General features: G+C 39.2%; 1 protein-coding gene across 1 annotated transcript in view; it reads left to right on the top strand.

The window, feature by feature from the left end:
• The first annotated feature begins 4,171 nt into the window (after positions 1-4,171).
• Positions 4,172-12,177, top strand: part of MROH9 (maestro heat like repeat family member 9) — a 131,916-nt gene continuing 123,910 nt past the window's right edge. The window contains exon 1 of the mRNA XM_050783869.1: positions 4,172-4,288. The gene's annotated coding sequence lies outside the window, so the exon portion shown is untranslated. The remainder of the gene's footprint in view (positions 4,289-12,177) is intronic.

Below are 12,177 nucleotides of genomic sequence, written 5' to 3'. Positions count from 1 at the left end.
GGACAGCTTTGCCCCTGTGGTTCTGCAGGATATTGCCCTCGTGGCTGCTTTCCCAAGTTTGTATTGAGTGCCTGCAGCCTTTCCAGGTGCACAGTACAAGCTGTTGGCAGATCTACCATTCTGGGATCTGGAGGACAGTGGCCCTCTTCTCACAGCTCCACTAGGCAGTGCCCCAGTGAGGACTCTATGTGAAGGCTCCAACCCCACATTTTCTCTCTACCCTGCTCTAGTAGAGGTTCTCCATGAGAGCTGTGCTGCCACAGGAGACTGCTGAACATCCAGGCATTTCCATATATTATCTGAAATCTAGGCATTGGCTCCCAAGCCTTAACTCTTGTCCCCTGCGACCCTGCAGGCTTAACACCATGTGGAAGCCAGCAAGGCTTATGGCTTGCATATTTTGAAGCAGTGGCCTGAGATGTACCTGGGGCTCTTTTAGCCACAGTGGTAGCTGTAACAGCTGGGACAGAAAAAACAGTGTCTCAAGGTTGCTCAGGGCAGTGGGGCCCTAAACCTGGCCCTTAAAACCATTCTTCTTTCCTAGGACTCTAGGTCTGTAATGGGAGGGACTGCCCTGAAGATCTCTGAAATGCCTTCAAGGCATTTCCCCCATTGTCTTGGCTATTAACATTTGGTTCCTCTTTACTTATGTAAATTTCTGCAGTTGGCTTGAATTCCTCCCCAGAAGATTGGTTTTTCTTTTGTACCACATGGTCAGGCTGCAAATTTTCCCAACGTTTATGCTCTGCTTCTCTTTTTAAGTTCTAGTTTCAGACCATCTCTTTGCTTAGGCATATGGGTATATACTGTTAGAAGCAGCCAGGTTACATCTTAAATGTTTTGCTGCTTAGAAATTTCTTGCACCAAATTCCCTAAATCATCACTCTCAAATTCAATCCCAATAAGGTCCTCATGTCCACCTGAGACCTCCTCAGCATGGCCATCTCTGTCCCACTGTCAGCATTTCGGTCAAAATCATTCAAGTCTCTAGAATGTTCCAAACTTTCTCTCATCTTCCTGTTTTTTTCTGAGCCAACAAGACTGTTCCAACCTCTGCTCCTTACCCAGCTCCAAAGCTGCTTCCACATTTTCAGGCATCTTTATAACAATGCACTGGAACAGGAATTAAAAGAAATTAAAAATGTGTAAGCAAAAACTCAGTTGTATGTAAGAAAACCCAATTCCCCCTGAAGAAGAGAAAGAGCTGAGGTCCTTTAAAATTAACTGCCTGCTTTTCTGCAGCTAGTGAGCCTTATCTCTCCCATTCCCAGGCATTGTGAAGACCCTATTTCTCTAGCTGTGCGGCTCCACAGTCACTAAACAGATAATCTCAAGTTATAAAACATGTTGTTCCTTGAAAAGTAAGAAATAACGTGACACATGTCTTAATTGAATAACTGTCTTTGTTTCTCGCTTCTGTAATATGCTTCCCCTGTTCATATCTCCCCCCGCCCCACAAAATACTTAAAAGGTAACCGGACTGTTTGTTGAGGGCTCAGTCCGTTGGATGTTAATCCGACTGGGACGGTGCACCTAAATAATTAAATAATTCCTCCTCAACCCTTCCGTCTCTCTGATTCCTTAATTATCCCGCTGCAGCACCACTCCTAGGTATTAATTTTCTGTAGTAGTCTGTTCTCACACTGCTTTAAAGAAATATCTGAGACTGGGTAATTTATAAATAAGGTTTAACTGGCTCACTGTTCCACAGGTTCTACAGAAAGTATGGCTGGGGAGGCCTCAGGAAACTTTCAATCATGGCTGAAGGGGAAGCAGGCACATCTTACATGGCCAAAGCAGGAGGAAGAGAGAGAAGAGGGAGGCTAGAAGGAAGTCAGATGACAATAAAGAACCATAAAAATAAATTACTGGGCCGGGCCCAGTGGCTCACGCCTGTAATCCCAACACTTTGGGAGGCTAAGGCAGGTAGATCATGAGGTCAGGAGATTGAGAACATCCTGGCTAGCACTGTGAAACCCCGTCACTATGATAAGACAAAAAAATTAGCTGGGTGTGGTGGCACGTGCCTGTACTCCCAGCTACTCAGGAGGCTGAGGCAGGAGAATGGTGTGAACCTGGGAGGTGGAGCTTGCAGTAAGCCAAGATTGAGCCACTGCACTCCAGCCTAGGCAACATAGCCAGACTCCATCTCAAAAAAGAAAAAAAAAGTATATTACCAACTGAGAATTCTATACTTGGCCAAACTATGCTTCAGAAAAAAAAAAAGAAAGAAAAAATTAAGTATTCACAAATAAAGTAAGATTGTTTTTCTATCTGATCTGCCCTATGAGAAATACTGAAGATATTGTCTCACGCTGAAATAAAAGAATACTAGATAGTAACTCAAGTCTACACAGAGAGCACACTCATAAACTACAGAGGTAGTTTAAAAGTATTTGGTTTTGTTCTCCTATTATGTTTAAAAGAAAACAGCATAAAGCAATAATTATAAAACTGGGTTGGTGGGATTATAATATTTAAATATATGTATGTATAACATGTATATGTGTGTGTGTGTATGTGTGTGTGTATATATATATATATAGTGTGCATCACAATAATAGCAGAAAGGATGAAGGAGGAAACCAGGTATACTGGAGCAAAACCTTTGTATGTTATTGAAACTAAATTAGTATTGATTCAAACTACATTGTTTTAGACTAATGTTGTAATTGTAAGCCCAGAACAAACAAAGTTTGACAATTCACACTTCCTGATTTCAAAACTTACTATGAAGACACAGTAATCAAGACAGTGTGCTACCGGTATAGGAAAAACATATAGATCAATGGGATAAAATTGAGTTCAGAAATAAACCATTTTAGTCAATTCATTTTTTACAAAGATGTGAAGACAATTAATCAGGAAAAGAATCAACTTTTTAACAAATTGTACTGAGACAACTGAATATCCAGATGCAAAAAATAAAATTAGACCCCTACCTCACACTATATACTAAAACTAATTCAAAATGAACCAAGTACCTAAATGTAAGGCATAAAACTATAAAACTCTTAGAAAAGTTCTAAATCTAATCTCTGTGAAGTTGGGCCAGGGAATGCAGGCAATGTTCTTTTTTTTTTTTTTTTTTTTTAGTTATGATATCAAAAACACAGGCAACAAAAGAAAAAGAATGGCAAATTAAATTTCACTTAAATTTAAAACTTTTGTGCTTCAAGAGACACTGTCAAGAAAATGTAAAGGCAGCCCATAGAAAAGGTAGAAATATCTGCAAATTATGTATCTGATAAGAGACTAGCATCTAGAATATATAAAATATCACAACTCAATAAAAACCAAACAACCTAATCAGAAAAAGTCATACATTGTATAAATCTATTTACATAAAATGTCCAAAAGACAGAAAGAAGACTAGTGGTTGCCAGGTACTTGGGGAAGAGGGAGGGAGAATATCTGCTAACAGGTACAGGGTTTCTTTGGAGGTTGTTCTAAATGAAAATGTTCTAAAATTAGATAGTAATGATGGTTGTATACCTCTGTAAATATATTTAAAATGATTGAATTATATACTTTAAGATGATAAATTTTATGGTATGTGAATTATATCTTAATAAATCTATTATAAAAAGTGCTACAATAAACATCCTTCCCCATGTCTCTCAGAGCATCAATTGTATACATGTTTATACACTCTATGGACCAACAGCTGGAAATTCTGGGTTGTAGATTTTCGGTTTTGCTAGAACTTGACAAACTTCTCTACAAACTAGTTATATCTATTTATAATCCCACCAGTCATGTGAGAAAGTCCAAGTTTCTTTTATCTTTGCCAATATTTGAAATTATCATTTTTTATTATTTTTACTTGTATTTTAGTATTTTTTAACTTATTAGCTGAGAAATAATATTTCAGTGGTTTGTTTTTTCATAACTTCAAGTGAGATTACAAATCTTTTAAAATGTTTATTGGCCATTCACTTTTCCTTTTCTGTGAATTTTCTATTCTTATCCTTTGCCCAGCTTCTACTGGACTGTTGGTCTGCAGAACTACCTTTCAGTGCTGGTAACATAGAAACCAGAAACTTCCCCACCCCTCAATAATGACAGGTGAGTATTCGTAGCCACTTGGGCATGCCAGTACATTCTACCACATTCATTCCAGAATGGAATCTTTGAAATATATGGTTGCCATGACAAGTGTCAACATTTCAAAGAATTTGCTTGCTTGGTAACTATCTAGGTATTTTATCTTTGGCTAAGAGGTAATATACTAGAGTTTCTCTTCACTACTTTGTCTCATCAGTGATTACAGAGAAGTTACAAATATGTAAGTGAATTCCTATTAATATTTCAGTCAGTCAAAAGCTTATCTTTTTTTCTAATCCTGACTATTTTTCTTAATTTTTGTTCTCTTAAGAGAAAGAATTATTAATACATTAGAAAATTACATTACTGACCGGGTATGGTGGCTCACGCCAGTAATCCCGGCACTTTGGAAAGGCCGAGGCAGGTGGATCATGAGGTCAGGAGATCGAGATCATCCTGGGCAACTTGGTGAAACCTCGTCTCTACTAAAAATACAAAAATTAGCCGGAGATCCAGTGGTGCAGTTTGAAGGCCTGAGAGCAAGAGAATTGATGATAAAAAGTCCAGCCTGGTTCTGAGGATTCAGAACCAGAGCACTGAGGGCAGCAGATTTGTGTCCCAACTCAAGTAGTCAGGCAAAGAGAAAACTAAGCATTCTTCTGCCTTCTTGTTTTATTCAGGCCCTCAAAGGATTGGAAGATATTGACCCACATTAGGGTGTGGTGGCGGGTGCCTGTAATCCCAGCTACTCAGGAGGCTGAGGCAGGAGAAACACTTGAATCCAGGAGGTGGAGGTTGCAAAAAAAAAAAGAAAGAAAGAAAATTATATTACTAAGAGCCCTCATCCAGAAATCTTACCAAATTTGCCAATTGGAAGAATTCGTCTTTATTAATTAATCTCCTAACTTCATGCCTTATTAGTAAGGGTTCTCTTATTAGTAAGGATAAGAGAAAACACAACTATATGGATAAATATATTTATTATAAGGTATTGGTTTGCACAATAATAGAAGCTAGGAAGTCCTAGATTCTGCTTTCTGCAAGACAGAGACCGAGGAGATCCAGTGGTGCAGTTTGAAGGCCTGAGAGCAAGATAATTGATGATAAAAAGTCCAGCCTGGTTCTGAGGATTCAGAACCAGAGCACTGAGGGCAGCAGATTTGTGTCCCAACTCAAGTAGTCAGGCAAAGAGAAAACTAAGCATTCTTCTGCCTTCTTGTTTTATTCAGGCCCTCAAAGGATTGGAAGATATTGACCCACATTAGGGAGTGTCATTTCCTATACTCAGAACACTAATTTAAATGCTAATCTCTTTTGGAAATACCCTCACAGACATACCCCAAAATAATGTTTACCAGATATCTGGGCAACCTATGGCTCACTCAGTTTGACACATAATATTAACTAACTATAATGAGTTCCCACACTGAAAATTTGGAACCCATATACATATCCTTAAGCCATATTTAATCTCCAAATAAAGTCAATAACAAGCTCATAATTCCATTTAACATGTTGAAATGTAGCACGATTGATAAGGAATCAGAGAGACTGATGGGGTTGAGGAGGATATTTATTATTTAGGTGCACTGGCCCAGTCGGATTAACATCCAAAGGACTGAACCCTGAGCAAAGATTTAAGTTACCTTTTAAGCATTCCGTGGGGCAGGGGGAGATCTGTGCAGGGGGAAGCATATTAGAGAAGCGAGAAACAAAGACAGTTATTCAATTAATTGAGACATGCATCACATCATTTCTTACTTTTCTAGGAAAAAACATGTTTTATGACTTGAGTTTATCTGTCTAGTGACCTTGCACCTGCACAGCTAGAGAAACAGGGTCTTCACAATGCCTGGGAAAGGAGACGAGATAAATCTCACTAGCCACAGAAAACCAGGCAGTTAATTTTGAAGGGCTTCAGCTCTTTCTCTTTCTCAGGGAGAATTGGGTTTTCTTACATACAACTGAGTTTCTGCTTACACATTCTTTAATTTCTTTCAATTCCTGTTCCAACATATGTCCTGCATACAAATGAAAATGCACTAAACCCTCCTCAGAGGAGGAGATAAAGTCCTTCAGTGACGTTTACTCTCTTCCCTGATGTCCTGTAACTTAAATAATATGATGTAACATTAACAATATTAAATACTAGAATATGAAGTCATTACATTTTATATTATGTGATAAGAGAATAAGAAAAGAAAAAATATTTGCTGATATATACACACAGATATGTATTCAGAACAAAATTAAGAGGCAATACTAAGAGACACACTAAGAGATCTTTTGTATTGCAGATATACTCTTCCTTCCCTCCATTATGGAATAGTAGTCCAATTTCTCTTTGGTAGTGTGGATCAGTCAGTCCAAGCAGCACCATAACTCCCTTCTTAGCCTGTTGACTCAGAAGCACAAGGAGACCAAGGTGGCCAGGTGGCAGTCTTAACTTCCAGTTCAATGGAATTCTTGTTGTTTCCCCTGATGGAATAATTCTTCCCTCCAGAACTGAGATCTCTAAGACAGCAGAGCATAATGTCACAAGAACAGGAAGCTAGTGGGTCACTAAGGATAATAGTGAGTGGTGCAACTCCTATTTTCACCCCTTGATCCATAGACCCAGCAATCCTGGTTATAGGAGAAATAGCACTATAAATTGAACACATTCAGAGCATATTCAGTTTTCCAGATAATCTTGCCCCAGCCCTTCTAGGTATTGATATCTAGCTGGTGATGTAACTGAGTCTTCAAAAGGTCATTCCACCATTCTATCAAACAAGTAGCTTAGGATGGTGGGGAACATGATAAGACTAGTGAATTCCATGAGCATAAGCCGATTGCCCCACTTCTTTTGCTGTGAAGTGAGTTCCTTGATCGGAAGCAATGCTGTGTGGAATAACATGATGGTGGATAAGACATTCTATAAGTCCACAAATGGTAGTTTTGGCAGAAGCATTGCATACCTGGAAGGCAAATCCGTATCCAGAGTGTCTATTTCAGTAAGAACAAAATGCTTCCTCTTCTATGATGGAAGCAGTCCAATGTAATCAACCTGGCACCAGGTAGCTGGCTGATCACTCTGGGCCATATCAAGGACTCAGTGTTTTTCTCTGCTACTGGCATATTGGCCACTCAGTAGTGGCTATAGTTAGGTTATCCTTGACAAATGAAAGTCCTTGTTGCTGGACCCATACATAACTTACATCCCTGACACTATGGCTACTTTGATCATGAGATTATTGGGTAATGACAATAGTAGCTGAAGAAATAGCCCAATTGGTATCTACAGAATGTGTCATCCTATCTACTTGATTATTAAATAATCCTCAGCTGAGATCGCCCTTTGGTGACTATTTACAGAAAACACAAATATCTTTAAACTTTTTGCTAATTCAGAGATGTCTATCCACATATCTCTCCCTCAAATTTCTTCATCAATTTTCCAATCATGTTCCTTCCAAGTTTCTGACCATCTAGAAATATCATTGGCCACAGTGGATGAATCAGTGTATAATCACACATCTGGCTATTTCTCCTTCCAATCAAAGTAAAAAAACAGATTCAGGGCTCGAAGTTCTGCCTACAGGGAGGATTGCACTGCTTGGAGTTTTGCCCACTGGGAATATTTCTCTTGATCATTGTCCTTCAGAGATGTCCCAAAAGGGGGCTATCGGGATACAGTCATCCACTTTCAAGTTGTATCTGTATATCATGTAGAACCATCTGTAAACCAGGCTGTTTTCTTCCTCTGTCAATTGATCATAGGGAGCTCCCCATGAGGCCATAGTTGCAGGCAAATAAAGAGAAGGCAGGGTAGCAGGAGGAAGGATCATGGGCTTTTGACCACTTCTTTATGTAATTTACTTGTGCCTTCAAGACCTGCTCATGCCTGATCACATGTATATCACTTCCATTTGATGATGGAATACTTCTGTGCACACCCAACTTTATGGCTTGGTGGGTTGGATAACACCAAGTTCATGATAAGCAGCTCAGGTCACATGGTAACTTGGTGCCACATGGTCAAGCATTCAGTCTCTACTAAGGCCTAGTAGCATGTCAAAGGCTGTCTCTCAAAAGATGACTAATTATCTGCAGAGGAGAGTAAGGCTTTGCTCCAAAATCCTGGGGGCTTGCACTTCAATTCACTGCCAAAGGCTCTAAAAAGCATCATTATCTGCCACTGATACATCAAGCACCATTGGATCTGCTGGATCCTATTGTCCAAGTACCAGAGCAGATTGAACAGCAGCCTGGACCTGTTTCAGAGTCTTCTTTTATTATGGGTTCCATTTAAATTAGCAGCTTTTTAGAACACTTGGTGAATGTGCTGGAGTAACACACCCAGATGAGAAATATGTTGCCCAAAATCTGTAGAGGTCCATTGGGCATTCTGCTTCTTTTTTGGTTTTAGGAGGTGCCAGATACAACAAGTTACCTTTAACCTTAGAAGGGATTTCTCAACATGCTCCACACTACTGGACTCCAAGAAATTTCACTGAGATAGAAGGCCCCTGAATTTTTGTCAGATTTATTTCCCACCCTCTGGCACACAGGGGTCCTGCCATAAGTTTAGAGTATTGCTACTTCTTGTTCAGAAAGTCCAGTAAGCACAATATCATCAATATAATGAACCAGTGTGATGTTTGTGGATGGGCAAGTGATCAAGACTCCTGAAAACTAAATTATAACATAGAGCTGGAGAGTTGACATGCCCCTGTGGTAGAACAGTGAAGGAGTATTGCTGGTCTTGCCAGCTGAAGACAGACTACTTCATGTGCACCTTACTGAAAGGGATGGAGAAAAAAAGCATTTGCCAGATTGATAGCTGCATACCAGGTACCAGGGAATATGTCAATTTGCTCAAGCAATAAAATCACACCTGGGACAGAAACTGTATTTGGAGTTACCACCTGGTTAAGTTTCCAGTAATCCACTGTCAGTCTCTAAGATCTATCTTCTTCACAGTCCAAATAGATAATTTAAATAGGGATGTGGTGGGAATGACCACCTCTGAATCATTCAAGTCCTTGATGATGGCACTAATCTCCGCAATCCCTCCGGGAATGCAGTATAGATTCCAGCTTACTATGTTCCTAGGTAGAGGCAGTTCTTGTGGCTTCCATGTGGCTTTTCTCACCATAATATCCCTCACTTTACAGCTCCACCAAGCAGCATGGGGATTCCACTAGCTACTCAGCATGTCTATTCCAATTATGCATTCCAGAACTGAGGAAATAACCTCAGTTATAACAAATAACTCTGTACTAACCGAGGATGGATTTGGGGACACACTGGACCCACTATTAGAAGGACCTGAGCTACACTCCATTGAACTGCTGACCTCCCTAATTCCCTATTCTGACTGGACGGCCAGAATGACATTTTGGGTTTCCTGGAATTATTGTCAGTTCAGAACCATTGTCTAGTACTTCCCAAAAGTTCTGATTATCTCCTTTCCCCAAGGCACACTTATCCTGGAAAAGGCCATAGGTCCCTTTGTGGCAGTCCGGGAGAAAGATTCACAGTATAAATTTTGGTAGTATACTAAGGTCCTTCTTCAAAGGGACCCTGCCTCCCCTTCACTCAAGGAATTCTGGGCTTTATAAGCCAGCTTAAGTCTGGGAAATGATTGAGGAATCATGACTTAATTTTTTATTTAGGTTAGATTTTTGTTTACTTGACCTAGAACTTTTATGCTTACACAAATCAAATAAGAATTTAATAGGCCTCCTATCTGTTTAACTTCTAGGAACACCATGATCAACTAGCCAATACCATAGGTTCACAAGAGGCAGACTATTTTGACTGCTGCTTTGAGTTTTTGTTATTCATTAAGTCAACCACACTCATCTTTCCATTGGCTGTTGAGCTTGCCCTTTTGCCCCTGCCACTCTGAAATCCAATTATCCTCATCACATTTATATTTCTCCATTCAATGGCTGCAGTTTCCACCACAGTAGGGTCTGATCTACAGAAAAGAGCAAACACAGAGCTCCTCAAGGATGCTGGGACTTCCCTCACAAATTGCTTGCTGTAGTGGTGAAAGATGTGCCTTCTGGACACTCCCAGCATGAGGGACTAGGTTGTAAATGACAAATTCACTCTAACATTCCAATCTCCCTAAGCCTTTGAATCCCTTTTCTGCCTTAAGCTATACAGGTCTGGCATTTCTAACTTTCTCCTCATGGGCCACTTTTTGGTCCATGTTTTAGCCAATCAACAAAACAAGTAGTTAGAGCCACTTCTAATTCCCTGAGCTGCACCATTAAATGCAGAATCTCTGCTTAGTGAGCCCATATCAATAAACATGGCCTAATTCAACTTTTTGTGTCTTCCTCCATTATCCCACAGCTTTATTATTTATTTCTACACAGGTTCCCTGGATTTCTGCTTGTAGAAAGAAGAAAATTCAAGTAATTCTTTTGGAATATAGCACATTTCCTCATGGGTCACACCTTGTACCTTGACTTTAGGGACCTTCTGGAACTTGAGTCTAGTTAGGGTCTAGAAGCAAAGAAGAGTGGTGGGAGTGGGTCCCCTGAGAAGACTCAGCATTATCTTGCTTGGCAACTGCCTCAGGGGAGGCAATTACAGTTTCCTCCAGCAATGTAGAGTAGACACACACACACAAACACACACACATACACAAAGTGGGGGCGGGGGGGATGAATACCAATAATTTTATCAAGGGTAAAATTTTAGATCTTTCCTAAAGTTTCTTTCTGTATGTCTTTAATCCTGTGATAAATTTTAAGAAACTTTTGTTAAAGCAAAGTCTCTGATAGGGTAGAGGCCAGTAACATACATTTACTAAAATATGGGATTTCAAAAACAGCAAGGAAAGCACTCCAGTTATGGAGTAACAGCTGAATTGTATGGAAATATGACACGCCTGGAATAGGGCTTTTGTTCACATGTTTGGACCCAGAGATACCTCCCTGGATAGATGACCGATGCTTTTCCTGGGTGATAGGGATGTGAGGAAAGCAAGGTGAGTAGCTTAGACAGAGAAAGGGGAATGGAATGCATACACTAAGTAAACCTTCTTTGGTTCTGGTTTTGAACCAAGGATAAGCTGGTGAAGCTGAACTAAACAAGAAATCACACAAACAAGCTGTTGTTGCCTGCAGGTGGGCCAGGGTAAAGGAGGCCAATTCTGCAGAAGCTCTAATGCTGCCAGGGTGAAATAGTTGGGGAAAAGTAAAGCTAAAAGAGCAAATTTATACATACTATGCTGGATCAAGAGGAACATTCCTCAAGGTGAAAGTCCTGAAAATATTTGATTTGGAAGTAGCCCAATTTATTCTAATAGGCAATAATTTTAAAAGAATCAATACAGGATCTAAACAAATATTTTACAAGAAAAAAGTAGAAAAGTAAAAAAAAATCAATGACAATTAAAACTGGAAAAATATCAAATGGCAGATGAAAAACTGTTTTAATTTAATGGAGTGATTTTATCTATAAAATGTGATCTCAAAGTAGATATATAAGAATTTAGGAAAGACATAGGGAAGCTCAGGAAAAAAATGGAATGTTAAAAATACTCTGAAAAGGCCAAAAGCAATGTTGGAAACAGTGCAAAGAAAATGAATATTGGTAAAAACATGCTAAGGAGAATTAAGGACCAGACTGAGGTAAGCTAGAAAGACTTCAGAAATGAGACAAAATATAAGCATAACTGGTATCACTAAAGAAGAGAACCAAAATAACAGAGGAGAAGGAAATATGTAAATAAAATTTAATAAAATGTTTTATGAACATATAGATTCAAAAGCAGACTATGTCCCTAGAAAAATTAAGTCAGTCAATGATGAGCTCTTTCCTTGTAAAGTTACTTAATTTCAAAAATAAACAAGGAATCCTTTGGAAATCCAGAGAGGGAGAAAAAGGTTCATTTGATCTATATAGGAGACAAAAAAAGTAGCTAACCTTAGCCTTTTCCACAACAGTGCTAGATGACAATGGAACAATGTCTGTAAAATGCTTATGAAAACATTATAGCTCAAGAATATTATATGCAGCCAAACTTTAACTCAGTGTAACAGTTTTAATGTGAAAAAAAAACAAGGAATGTGATTCTCATGAGTCTCTCTTAAATAAAGTCAAAGAAAATGAACTTTAGCTCAA

Source organism: Macaca thibetana, chromosome 1, assembly GCF_024542745.1.
Source record: "Macaca thibetana thibetana isolate TM-01 chromosome 1, ASM2454274v1, whole genome shotgun sequence".
NCBI lineage: Eukaryota > Metazoa > Chordata > Mammalia > Primates > Cercopithecidae > Macaca > Macaca thibetana.
Note: the sequence above shows the minus strand (reverse complement) of the source record. Positions and strands in the feature narration are given on the sequence as shown.